Genomic DNA, 12500 nt, shown 5'->3' with positions numbered 1-12500 from the left:
TGTAAAAATGTTGAGAAACGCTTCAACTCTCATGAACAAAAAAAAAAAAAAAAAAATAAATAAATAAATAAAATAATAATAATAATAATAATAATAATAATAATAATAATAATAATAATAATAATAATAATAATAATAAATTTCCATTGTGTCGTCAGTCTATGGAATGGGTTTCTTCGAGACGTGATAGACTGCAATACCATAGAGAATTTGAAATGTCGTCTTGATAAATATTTTGCCTCAAATCCACGCTTAGCAACGTTTGCCTGTTAGAGATTAACTTAGTTGCCCCAGGAAATGGGAGGCACCTCATTTTATCAATTTTCATTCTTTCCTATAAAAATTTCCTTCGAGTTTTGTACTTTTTCTAACCCCATAAGGTTTTTATATTTCTGACCTGTTTCCTATACAGATTATGCCGGAGGGAGTGAAGGGTGGGGAGAGAGAGCTTTCTACTTTGCTGTTCTTTTTTCCTACTTTCACCATAGTAGTCTTAGGACAGGTCACCTCGTGAGGACCGTAAGGTCTGTTATGGCCTGTATTTTAATGTAACTCTATTTAACTGTGTGTGTGTGTGTGTGTGTGTGTGTGTGTGTGTTTATGTAGGAGGGACACCGGCCAAGGGCAACAAAAATCCAATACAAAAATGCCAACTGAGATGCCGGTCCCCGAATAGGGTCCGAAGCGGTATTTAAAAACTGAAACCTCCCTCTTGAAGGAGTTCAGTTCATAGGAAGGTCAAAACACAGAAGCAGGCAAGGAGTTCCAGAGCTTACCAGAGAAAGGGATGAATGACTGAGAATACTGGTTAACTCTTGCATTAGAGAGATGGACAGAATAGGGATGAGAGAAAGAAGAAAGTCTTGTGCACTGAGGCCGCGGGAGGAGGGGAGGCATGCAGTTAGCAAGATCAGAAGAGCAGTTAGCATGAAAATAGCAAGAAATGCAACATTGTGGTGATGAGAAAGAGGCTGAAGACAGTCAGTTAGAGAAGAGGAGTTCATGAGACGAAAAGCTTTTGAGTCCACCCTGTCTAGAAGAGAGGTATGAATGGAACCCCTCCAGACATGTGAAGCATATTCCATACATGGACGGATAAGCCCCCTGTACAGAGTTAGCAGGTGAGGGTGTGAGAAAAACTGGCGGAGACGTCTCAGAACACCTAACTTCATAGAAGCTGTTTTAGCTAGATATGGGATGTGAAGTTTACAGTTTGGATTATAAAATAAGGACAAACCGAGGATGTTCAGTGTAGAAGAGGGGGACAATTGAGTGTCACTGAAGAAGAGGGGATAGTTGTCTGGAAGGTTGCGTTGAGTTGATAGATGGAGGAATTGAGTTTTTGGGGCATTGAACAATACCAAGTTTGCTCTGCCCCAATCAGAAATTTTAGAGAGATCAGAAGTCAGGCGTTCTGTGGTTTCCCTGCGTGAACTGTTTATTTCTAGAAGGGTTGGACGTCTACGAAAAGACGTGGAAAAGTGCAGGGTGGTATCATCAGCGTAGGAGTGGATAGGACAAGAAGTTTGGTGTAGAGGATCATTGATGAATAATAGGAAGAGAGTGGGTGACAGGACAGAACCCTGAGAAATACCACCGTTGATAGATGTAGGAGAAGAACAGTGACCGTCTACCACAGCAGCAATAGAACGGTCAGTAAGGAAACTTGAGATGAAGTTACAGAGAGAAGGATGGAAATCGTAGGAGGGTAGTTTGTAAATCAAAGCTCTGTGCCAGACTCTATCAAAAGTTTGGATATGTCTAAGGCAACAGCAAAAGTTTCACCAAAATCTATAAAGAGGATGACCGAGACTCAGTAAGGAAACCCAGAAGATCGTCAGTAGAGCGGCCTTGCCGGAACCCATAGTGGTGATCAGATAGAAGGTTGTGAAGTGATAGATGTTTAAGAATCTTCCTGTTAAGGATTTAGATAGGCAGGAAATTAAAGTAATAGGACGGTAGTTTGAGGGATTAGAACGGTCACCCTTTTTAGGAACAGGCTGAATGTAGGCAAACTTTCAGCAAGAAGGAAAGGTAGATCTTGACAGACATAGTTGAAAGAGTTTGACTAGGCAAGGTGCAAGCACAGAGGCGCAGTTTCGGAGAAACTCTCTCTCTCTCTCTCTCTCTCTCTCTCTCTCTCTCTCTCTCTCTCTCTCTCTCTCTCTCTCTCTCTCTCTCTCTCTCTCTCTCTCTCCTCTCCCTCCCTCCCTCCCTCCCTCTCCCCCCCCCTCTCTCTCTCTCTCTCTCTCTCTCTCTCTCTCTCTCTCTTTCTCTCTCTCTCTCTCTCTCTCTCTCTCTCTCTCTCTCTCTCTCTCTCTCTCTCTCTCTCTCTCTCTCTCTCTCTCTCCCTCCCTCCCTCCCTCCCTCCCTCTCTCTCTCTCTCTCTCTCTCTCTCTCTCTCTCTCTCTCTCTCTCTCTCTCTCTCTCTCTCTCTCTCTCTCTCTCTCTCTCTCTCTCTCTCTCGTGTCTATTGAGGTCACAAGACACGCCGCGTATCATCTGCTGCATTTCGCAATAATAATAATTTTCCTCCTCCCTCCCTCCCATCTCTCTCTCTCTCTCTCTCTCTCTCTCTCTCTCTCTCTCTCTCTCTCTCTCTCTCTCTCTCTCTCTCTCTCTCTCTCTCTCTCTCTCTCTCTCGTGTCTATTGAGGTCACAAGACACGCTGCGTATCATCTGCTGCTTTTCGCAATAAATTAGTCACTGGAAATAAGTGTAAATTTCTGTGTAATTGCATTGGCTGTGCACTCACAACAAAAGGCAGAATGCATTCGGTGGTATACGAAGGAATAAATGACTGGAGGGAGGAAAGAATGGAGGGAGGGGGCCGCCGCCTCCCCTATCATTGTTCTTCCTCTCCAACAGATCAGGTATTCCGAGTGTATGTAGGACCCCTTCATGTTTTAATCCAGTCTGATAAAGTAATGACAGGGCTGCCAACAGAATTCGGAAAGGAAGGAAGGTGGGGGCTTTAAGCGTAGACCTGGCGCCGATAGTAATTACATAGCAAAATTCTAACTCTTGATTTTATACATTCTTTAAATAATAGTATATCTCCAGTTTTAGTTCCCAGAGGAGAAAATTGTACAGAATCAGAGACGGTACAGGAGACCCAGGGGAATTGGTGACATCACTTTGGGCTTATCTGTGGCGTGTATTCATGAGATGGTGTACTTCCTCGCTGCCGCGCCTCCGCGTTCAAATGACACCTGCAGGAGTCAGAGTCCCAGGTCGTCGTGTACCAGGCAGCTCATTATCAGCCACTCATACGCTAAGCTGATCATTGCATACATTTATTGCTCTATTTCTATACGTAATGCTGATGCGAAACCCGATTTAGAGGCGTTCGACTTGCTTGTTTGGGTTTAATCGTTATTGCTTTGTTTGTAAGAGTTTTTTTTGTAAGTGTGTTTTATGGAGTATGCTTTTATTTCATATATTTTAGTATTTTTTTCTTTTTTGTTTGTTTGTTTCTTTGTTTGTTTCCTTCCTTCCTTTTTTTCTTTCATCTTTCTGTATTTTCTTCTTGCATCTTAGCTTTAGATGGTCGAGCTGCAGACCACTTCCTCGGAGGCTTAGTGTTGGCACAGGCAGGTTGATTTATTCATTTATTCATTCATATTTTAGTGACACATGTAGAAGCTCATACCTCCTCCCGGTACACCCCACATACATTAGCAATCAGAAGCAGATGATAGGGAACACGTGGGGCTCTGACGCCACTCGATTACTACAGAAAAATTAATAGTCGTTTCCTGCTGGATTCGAACTTGGGGCCTCTTGCAAGTGGGGATCATTGTGATTGGTCTTCTCCGTGTATTGTGTAAGATATTCAAATGCAAAATCAGAGTCAAAACAATTTATTGCCTCAGAATATTATTACAACATAAAGATAAACAAAGTATTTACAAGATACGGTCTACCAAGACTGAAGGCAGACAGACCGGGAAATTAAATAAAAAATAATTTTAAAAAGTGTCATTCATCCAAGAGAAAAAAATAAGAGCAAAAACATTGTAAAAACTAAACAACAAAAGGCTTCCCCGTATACTGCACACGGTATTCACGTCACTCACTCAAGAGAAACTTATGAATATAATAAAAAGTAAACTGCAGAAGGCCAGCTGATATACACAAGGCTGCTTCTCAACATACGATGACCACCACCATTATGGTGTATTTTGAATCGTACATAATGTTGACATTCTTACTGAAGGTATGCTTTCACGGGGACAGAATGAATGTGCTGATCGAAACTGAATAATGAAAATTAATCCTGTTTATGATAATGTAGAGGTGTAGGAGAGGAAATTAAAATTTTGTTGTTGTTGTTGTTGTTGTTGTTGTTGTTGTTGTTGTTGTTGTCGTTTGTCTGTCTGTTTCAGAGATTTAGTAGGTAAGTGAATATTTGTTTCTTAAAAAAAGTCTTGCAATTAACATACATACATTTCTTTTTTTTTTTTAACCCTACTATTGTTCCTTAAAGTTTGGCGGGAGGCGTGTTCACCACAGCGGCATTTACCACCAACAGAATGAGTACGTAAATTTCACTGCCATTCAGGAGTGTGTTGCCTTGGCACCTTAATGGAGGCCTTGCTCTCACTGGCGGGGAGACCTTAACCGGGAGTGCTGGGAAGGAAATGCAGGGCTGGGACGCCTGGGGAGGAGCAGATGAGCAGGTGACATGGAAGGAGGTGGTGGTGGCGGTGATGGTGGTGGTGGTATTGAGGCATCCTGAACCGGGCAGACAGACAGAGATCAGGTGTACTTATAATGCCAAAACACCAAGGCCACACGGGGCAAAATCCAAAAAACGAATTGAAACAGAATGAAAATGGATGATAACTAGAAATAATTACGTGTGAGGTGACGGTAATGGTGGTGGAGTGAGGCATCCTGAACCAGGCTGGTGGGTGTGAATGGTGAGTAACTGAGTACCGCGCCGCTGCGTCATTCTGGGTCTTGATTATGTCAGATGCAGAGGGTCTGGCTTTTCGGTTCCATGCGTGACCAAGCAGAGTCTTTTCTTCTTGATAATCAGGCATCGGTAATATTTGGTTTCCTACTCGTATCTAAGACTTAATCCTGAAAAAAAAAAAAAAACTCGTCTTAGCATTATTATTGTTATTATTCGGCTGACCTACGCGGGGACACCTCCAAGTTAATGTAATGCCATGTAAGTTAATGCTGCCATGTGTTGTGGCTGATCGCAGATAATTGATGTGTAAACTTACGTCACTCGTCCGCACACTCCACCTTCCTGTCTAACAAATGGCATATCACCGGCTACTAGTTTTTATGCTCTAGATTATCATTATATATTTTTTTTTCACCGGTGTAAAGGCGACTTGTTGTTGTGGGTTTTATCGCTTAGTGGTTCCCAGACATCTAGTGAGTGCGTACCTGTCCAGGCTTGAGTGATAGGTGTTGTGGTATCTTCTCATTTTACTTTTGATTTGCTGTGAGTTTTTATTATTCAGTGGTTCCCAGACAGTGAGTGCGTATGTACCTGTCTGGGATTTGAGTGACAGGTGATATAGTATTACCTCAGTATCTACCTTTCGTATTACCTTTGCTTACCTGCGCACTATTAAAGATACAGTGATTTCGTGACATTATAATGTGGGTGACTATTTCTCTTATCCACTGATATAGTGTTAGCTTATTATTTACCTCTCGTATTACATTTGTTTACCTTTCCACTACTAAAGCCAGAGATTTCATGACCTTATACTGCATGGTGATTACTTCTCTGATCCGCTGTGCAAAGCCAGGACATGCACTGCTGGAGAATCAATCGCCAGAGAGCTATTCCTGTAATATTCCTGTCATTTACATGTGATGGGTATTATTAGAATGGAAACATCGCCCTCAATTGCCAAGCTGTCGAACTATTTTACCTGCAGCGGATTTCTGAACCATTAGCGATACTTAATTGGCGGAGCAGCTCGTGTATACTGACGAGGCCCGTGACTCCCACCACCACCACCACCATCACCAACACCACCACCTCGCAGCGGCAGGCTTTCCAGAAATAAGTAGTAATATTGGCATCATTTTACGACCTTGCAGTACAGAAGCGTGACAGTGTACACGTGAAAATCCTCTCCATTAGTGCTGGCGGTGCGTGTAGCTCAGTCTGAGAATCCCAGGTTTAGTGGAAGGGATGAGGGGAGGACACGGTGTTAGGGTAATGTGTGTGTGTGTGTGTGTGTGTGTGTGTGTGTGTGTAGGATAGCGATCTACGGAACGCGCACAGATGTTTGTTTCAGGAAAAGTACGAACGAGTATTTGGAATGGCTTAGTTTGAAGTGAAAACATGACCCAGTTATTCTCTTCCCTGTACAAGGCGCGCGCGCACACACACACACACTCGCCTCAGCCACTCCGCCTCCCTTCACAGTCTAATTACCTCGCACCCTCTCCACGCCCACTCACCCACCCACCCACTCATTCTCCCCGCCTCTCAGCCAGCCAGCCCACCAGCATTATGCAACGTGTTATAATGCCTCTTTTATCTTGTTTTATTGCTTTATCGTCCTTTCTTTCCACTTATGTATGCTTCCTTTACTGAGAGCTCTTGTAGATATTGCAGCTGGCTAGTGGTGGTGGTGGTGGTAGTAGTAATAGTAGTAGTAGTAGTAGCAGTAGCAACAGCAGCAGCAGTAGTAGTAGTAGTAGTAGTAGTAGTAGTAGTAGTAGTAGTAGTAGTAGTAGTAGTAGTTAATGCTATCTTAATTATACTAGACATCTTTACACAAATAATACATAATTACAGGCGAAAGATATTAATTGACTGATATAATTTAAGGAGAAGAACGAGGTCACACAAAGACAGTAAGTAGAATACAAGCTACAACAATAGTAAACTTATATAGAAAAGCAGCAGTAATATTGAGCAGCACATGGTGAGGCAGGCACATCTTACCTGATACCTGTGTGCAGGTGAGGTGAGGTGCGTGTATCTCCCCTCCCCCCCCCCTCGCCTTTCTTCCTCTTCCCCCCCTCGCTAAGTACCCGACAAACGACCGTGCTTTCAAGGTCACTGCGGTTGTGGCTCGTATTAATGTGAGTGTGGCATCCCAGAGAGAGAGAAAGCACAGGACGACTCGGCTCTTGTGTTTGTCAGGCCGTGTCCGCCAAGGTTATTTTTATCAAGTTAATTACGTACGTCGCCTTCTTTATCCAGCCGCGGGGAGGGAGTGGTTTGTGGAGAGATGAGTCTGGTGTGTGTGTGTGTGGTTAGTTGTTGTTATTGAAGTTTGCTTCCTTCCTTCTTTCTCTTTCATTCTGCTGTTTCCTTCGGAGTGTCTTTCTATTTTTTTTCTCTCTGTTTTCTTTCTCATTTTTTACTTTTCTATTTTTTCTGTCGTGTTTCTTTTTTCTTGCCATCCACTTTTTTGCTTCCCTAATGCAGTTTTCTGACTTTCTTGACTTTCCTCTGTCCCGCTTCTTTTTCTATTTCTTCCTGCTTTTCTCTCCTCATCCACTTTTTTTCTCTCTCTCTTCCCACTTTTTCCTTTGCTCTTCCATCTCTTCTGTCTTTTCTTTCCCATCCTCTTTTTCTCTTACTCCTCCCTCTTCTACTGTCTCTCTCCTCTTCCCTTCCTTTTTTTCTTTCACCCTACCTTTACTTTCTTCTATCCTTATCCTTCCATTTTTCTCGATTCCCATCTCTTCGCACCTTTCTTTAGCAGCATCCTCCGTCATCTCCAATCTTTACTCTCTCCTCCCTCCTCTCTTCTCCTACCCACCACCCTATCATGCCTCGTATCCTCATGTTTTCATATTTTCTGTGCATTCATTTACTTTTTCCTTCAGCCGCTGTCCTTACACGCCCTCATCTTTTCCTCTCTCGTCATAGTCTTAAATTATTTATGTATATATATATATACTCGTATATATATATATATATATATATATATATATATATATATATATATATATATATATATATATATATATATATATATATATATATATATATATATATATATATATATATATATATATATATATATATATATATTCCCTGTCCTTTCTATTCCTGTTTCTTTTTTTTTGTGACTTGGCTACTTTTTTTTCATGTTTCTTTTCCCATTTTTTTCTTCTTTGCTGCTGTCTTTTTGTTTTTCCTGTTTTTACGTTTTTTTTCTTTCTTTTGTGTAACATATTCCCGCCCTCCTGTTTCCTACCTTAACTTTTCTGACGCTATTCATTCAAGTATATCACTTCCTCATGCTTCTCTTTTTTTTTCTTTTTTTTTTATCTTGTCACTTTTTTTCCTTATTCTAGTATATAACACTTCGCCATTCTCTTCTCTTCCTTCTCTTTACTACATTTTTTTTCTTTCTATGCAACATTTCCCACCCTTCTCATCTTTTCTTTACCTCTTCCTTTCTTTACACATTCCTTCCTTTCTCTTTTCTCCTCTTCTTTATCTAGTGCAGTAATATGTGTCTCCTGTATAACATTTCGATCTTCTTTTTATCTTTCCTCTCCCTTCTGTGTAGTAGCTTTCAGTATCTCTGAAAACACACAGTTCTTTTCAACAGATAATTTTTTGTCGTAGGTGTCTTTTGCTCCTTAAAGATTAGATAAAGATCACGTTTAAGTACCAAAGATTAATTGGTTGGTATTACATTTTCATCCCAACTTTCAAAAAGCCTATAGTGAATATTACTGGGGTCTCTTCAAGGGGGATTTGTATGCTCCTGGTGTTAGTTTAATAAGAAATCTGAACCACAAGTAGGAAACACAACCACGGGAGCCTGACTAATCATCTGCGTGCGACATTCAAATATAGTTATGATGACAGGACGAAACATTTAACAGCACGAGACATAATTAGAAGGTATATAAGGGCGTCCGTTTGTTCCTGGTAATAGTTTAACAAGAATCCTGCACCGTTAACAGGAAACATGCCTATGGAAACCCGACTCATCATATGCACGGCGTTTGGAAATAGTTGTAATGAGAGGACGAAGCGTTTAACAGAACAAGCCATAGTTAGACAGTGCTAAGGACCTTTGTATGTTCCCGGTGATAGTTTAGCAAGAACTCTGTATCATCAATGGGAAACAGCCGTGGAATTCCAGCTTATTACCTCTACGGGCTTTGAAAAAAAAATATAATGAGCGGACAAAGCGTTTAAGAATACAGGCCATTGTGAGAATGTTTGTATTACTCAGGTGATAGTGTAATAAGCCTGCAATGTGAAAGAAGAAAAAAAAACGCGTGAGAACCCAACTCATTATTAGCACAGCCCTTGAAAATAGCTGGGAGGACAAAGCGTTGAAGATACACATCAGAGTTAGAACGTGTGTAAGGACGTTTCTTATGCTCCTGGCAATAGTTTACAATAATTCCACCCCATCAATAGGAAAAAACACCCCTTGGAACCAGTCTCATTATCTCTACGGCCTTGGAAAATAGTCATAATAAGAAGACGAAGCGTTTAAGAATACCAGTCATAGTTAGGAAGAGCGTATATTGGAGTTCTCTGGTTGGTGGTCGGGTTCCATGTCGCGTGGCGGTGTGGCTAGGGCCGCTGCAGGTGCCGGGCCTCGCTGGGGTCGAGTGTTGGGTTGAGGTTAAGTTTAAAGATTGCAACTTGCGGCTTACTAGGGAGGATCAGATTCGCGACTCCAACGTAATGTGATTAGGTAGTGTCAGAGAGAGAGAGAGAGAGAGAGAGAGAGAGAGAGAGACTGTATTGTTCTCTACGCCAATGACACGGAGGCAAACACAGACTCTTGGGTTTATTGTTGGTGTACAGCAACATCCGGGCGAGTGGCCGCGGGTGTACGAGACGAGAGTCGAGGCGAGACTGACTGCTGCCTCGTGGGTTCCCCCAGCTCCCAGGTGCTTCACCTGACCTGACTTTGAGTCTGGCCGGTCCCCCACCTGGGAAGCTTAGCATGTTGGGAATCCACGAGGATTAGCGTGGAGTGACTAACTGGCTGGCCAGTCACTACATTACCCCCCCTCCCCCCACGAAACGAGAAACAAAGGAAGGGGCGAGCAGGGCGGCGAGGGCGGTCCAGAGCAGGCGGCGAGGGCAGGGACGAGCACCAGCGGGCGGCGTCGGGCGGGACGGGAGGTGGTGCCCGAGCGGGCGGCGTTGGGCGGGGCGGGAGGTGGTGCCCGAGCGGGCAGCATTGGGCGCACTGCTGGGACGGGCGGCGAGGTGGCGCACCAGCGAGCGGCGGCGGGGCGGGAAGTGGTGTCCGAGCGGGCGGGGGCGGGAGGTGGTGCCCGAGCGGGCGGCGTCGGGGCGAGTCGGGAGGTGGTGCACCAGCGGGCGGCGTCGGGGCAGGACGGGAGGTGGTGCTCGAGCGGGCGGCGGCGGGCCGGGGCAGGAGGTGGTGCATTAGCAGGCGGCAAACACAGACCACAGTCTTGGGTTTATTGTTGGTGTACAGCAATATCCGGGCGAGCGGCCGCGGGTGTGCGAGACGAGAGTCGAGGCGAGACTGACTGCTGCCTCGTGGGTTCCCCCAGCTCCCAGGTGACCTGACCTGACTTTGAGTCTGGCCGGTCCCACACCTGGGAAGCTTAGCATGTTGGGAATCCACGAGGATTAGCATGGAGTGACTAGCAGGCTGGCCAGTCACTATAAGACCATCATTTTTAATCTTAGGGAGGCATTATGGTTATGATTGTTGGGAGGAGAGGTTGCTAAGTTTGTTAGTTGGTCACTTAGATAGTTACAAATTATGCTGGGGAAAATAAAATGAAGAAAAGGTCTCGAATGTAGGATTTTTTTTAAAGTTTTTATTAGTCTTGTTGTTGTTGTTGTTGTTGATGATGATGATGTTGATGTAGTAGTAGTAGTAGTAGTAGTAGTAGTAGTAGTAGTAGTAGTAGTAGTATCAATATCATAATAGTAGTAATAGTAGTCGTTGTTGTTATTGTTGTTACACTTGTATATTACTGCCACATACCACTACCACCACCACCACCACCACCTGACATGCCAGCGATCATGTATGCAACAGATAAGAAAAAAAAACCGAACAACTCCCAGCCGGCTTTGGTAACGCATTTTTGATCCTTAAGGCGCGAGACAAGGAGACGTTATCTCTACCAGTGTGTCACAATCCACTGCTCTGATACCTTATCGTGCCAGTAACTTCGGAACCAGTGTATTCCCCACTGCATTCCCGCCGGGACGTGTTATCGGTGCAAGCCAGACATCCGCTGCAGGTGAGGACAAAGAGTTAGTACCATATTCTGAAACACTTCTGCGCCGCACCTCTACATATACAAAAGCCTCTAGTTGAAGTTACGTGTGTTTTTGAGGATGTCTTTACGTCCTGATGAGAGACGAACAAAATTTCTACATTATTAAAAGGAGAAACAGCCTTGAGAACCCGGCTAATCATCTCTGTGGCCTTTAAAAATAGTCCTGGCGAGAGAGCAAATGTTTCTGAATACGGGGCTTATTGTTACTGTAGGGTATAGAGTGGTTAGGTATAGCTTCGTGTGGGGTTGTGTGGTGATGTGATAGCGTGGTGAGGCGAGGGAATGACGTGACATGAGATGACATAGCGTGAAGAGGTCAGTCAGGGCAAGGCAGGGTGGAATGCAGGGTGGTTTTAGTAGGCAGCAGGAATCGATGAGGAGGGAGGATGGAAAAGAGGCAGGCTGGCAGCAGACTAAGTTTTAAGGCAAGGAACTTTACTGACCATCTGAAAAGACACTGACCACCTAAATTCTCTCTCTCTCTCTCTCTCTCTCTCTCTCTCTCTCTCTCTCTCTCTCTCTCTCTCTCTCTCTCTCTCTCTCTCTCTCTCTCTCTCTCTCTCTCTCGTATGATCCCCAAGTCACACAAAACGTACATAAGATCTAAAGCAGCTGTATGATGCAATTTCGTGCTGTACTCTGTCATACAACTTTCTCTAACTCATCAGTCAGCAAACGAGCAAGAAGAGGAAGGAGGAACGGGAGGAGGTAACAGGAAGAGGAAGCAGGAGCGGGAAGATGTAAGTAACAACGGGAAGAGATGGGAACGGGAAGAACCAACGAGAATAAGGAACGGGGAGGAGGAACAGAGAAATAGAGATGCAAGAACGCGAAAACACACGAAACGGAAATTCTTAAAATGAGAAACAGGAACTTGAAAAAGATACAAAATTGATTGAAACGGGACACGAAGATGAGACGGGAATAGAGTAGCTGGTGTATTTGTATTGTTTGTAGTATCTCTTCATCTATCAATCTCAGTTCCTTCATGTTCTTCTCCCTTCATTTTCTCGCTGGTGTCATTGTGAGCCTCTCCACCCCCACCATCACCATCATCCTCGTCGTCGTCGTCATCATGCCTTCCCATGCCTCGCCCCTTCGTTCCTTCTGCATGAGAATGATTTTATTACCTGAAGAAGGGGAGGGAGGAGGGAGGGATTAACTGTTTAGCGCTCTCTCTCTCTCTCTCTCTCTCTCTCTCTCTCTCTCTCTCTCTCTCTCTCTCTCTCTCTCTCTCTCTCTCTTTCTCT

The 12500-nt window shown here is 43.8% G+C and overlaps 1 protein-coding gene across 9 annotated transcripts in view; it reads left to right on the top strand.

Annotated features, from left to right (window-relative positions):
- LOC135102089 (uncharacterized) overlaps window positions 1–12500 on the top strand; it is a 122211-nt gene that overhangs the window by 79814 nt on the left and 29897 nt on the right. Inside the window, exon 1 of one of the 9 annotated variants that reach the window (XM_064006828.1) lies at window positions 11059–11211. The exons of 6 other annotated variants lie outside the window; for them this stretch is intronic. The gene's annotated coding sequence lies outside the window, so the exon portion shown is untranslated. Of the gene's footprint in view, window positions 1–11058; window positions 11225–11923; window positions 11991–12500 lie in introns of those variants that run through there. 2 more of the 9 variants (XM_064006830.1, XM_064006831.1) reach the window with 2 other exon arrangements.

The sequence above is a fragment of the Scylla paramamosain genome, chromosome 7, assembly GCF_035594125.1.
Source record: "Scylla paramamosain isolate STU-SP2022 chromosome 7, ASM3559412v1, whole genome shotgun sequence".
NCBI lineage: Eukaryota > Metazoa > Arthropoda > Malacostraca > Decapoda > Portunidae > Scylla > Scylla paramamosain.
This window is presented reverse-complemented; position numbering and strand designations above follow the sequence as displayed.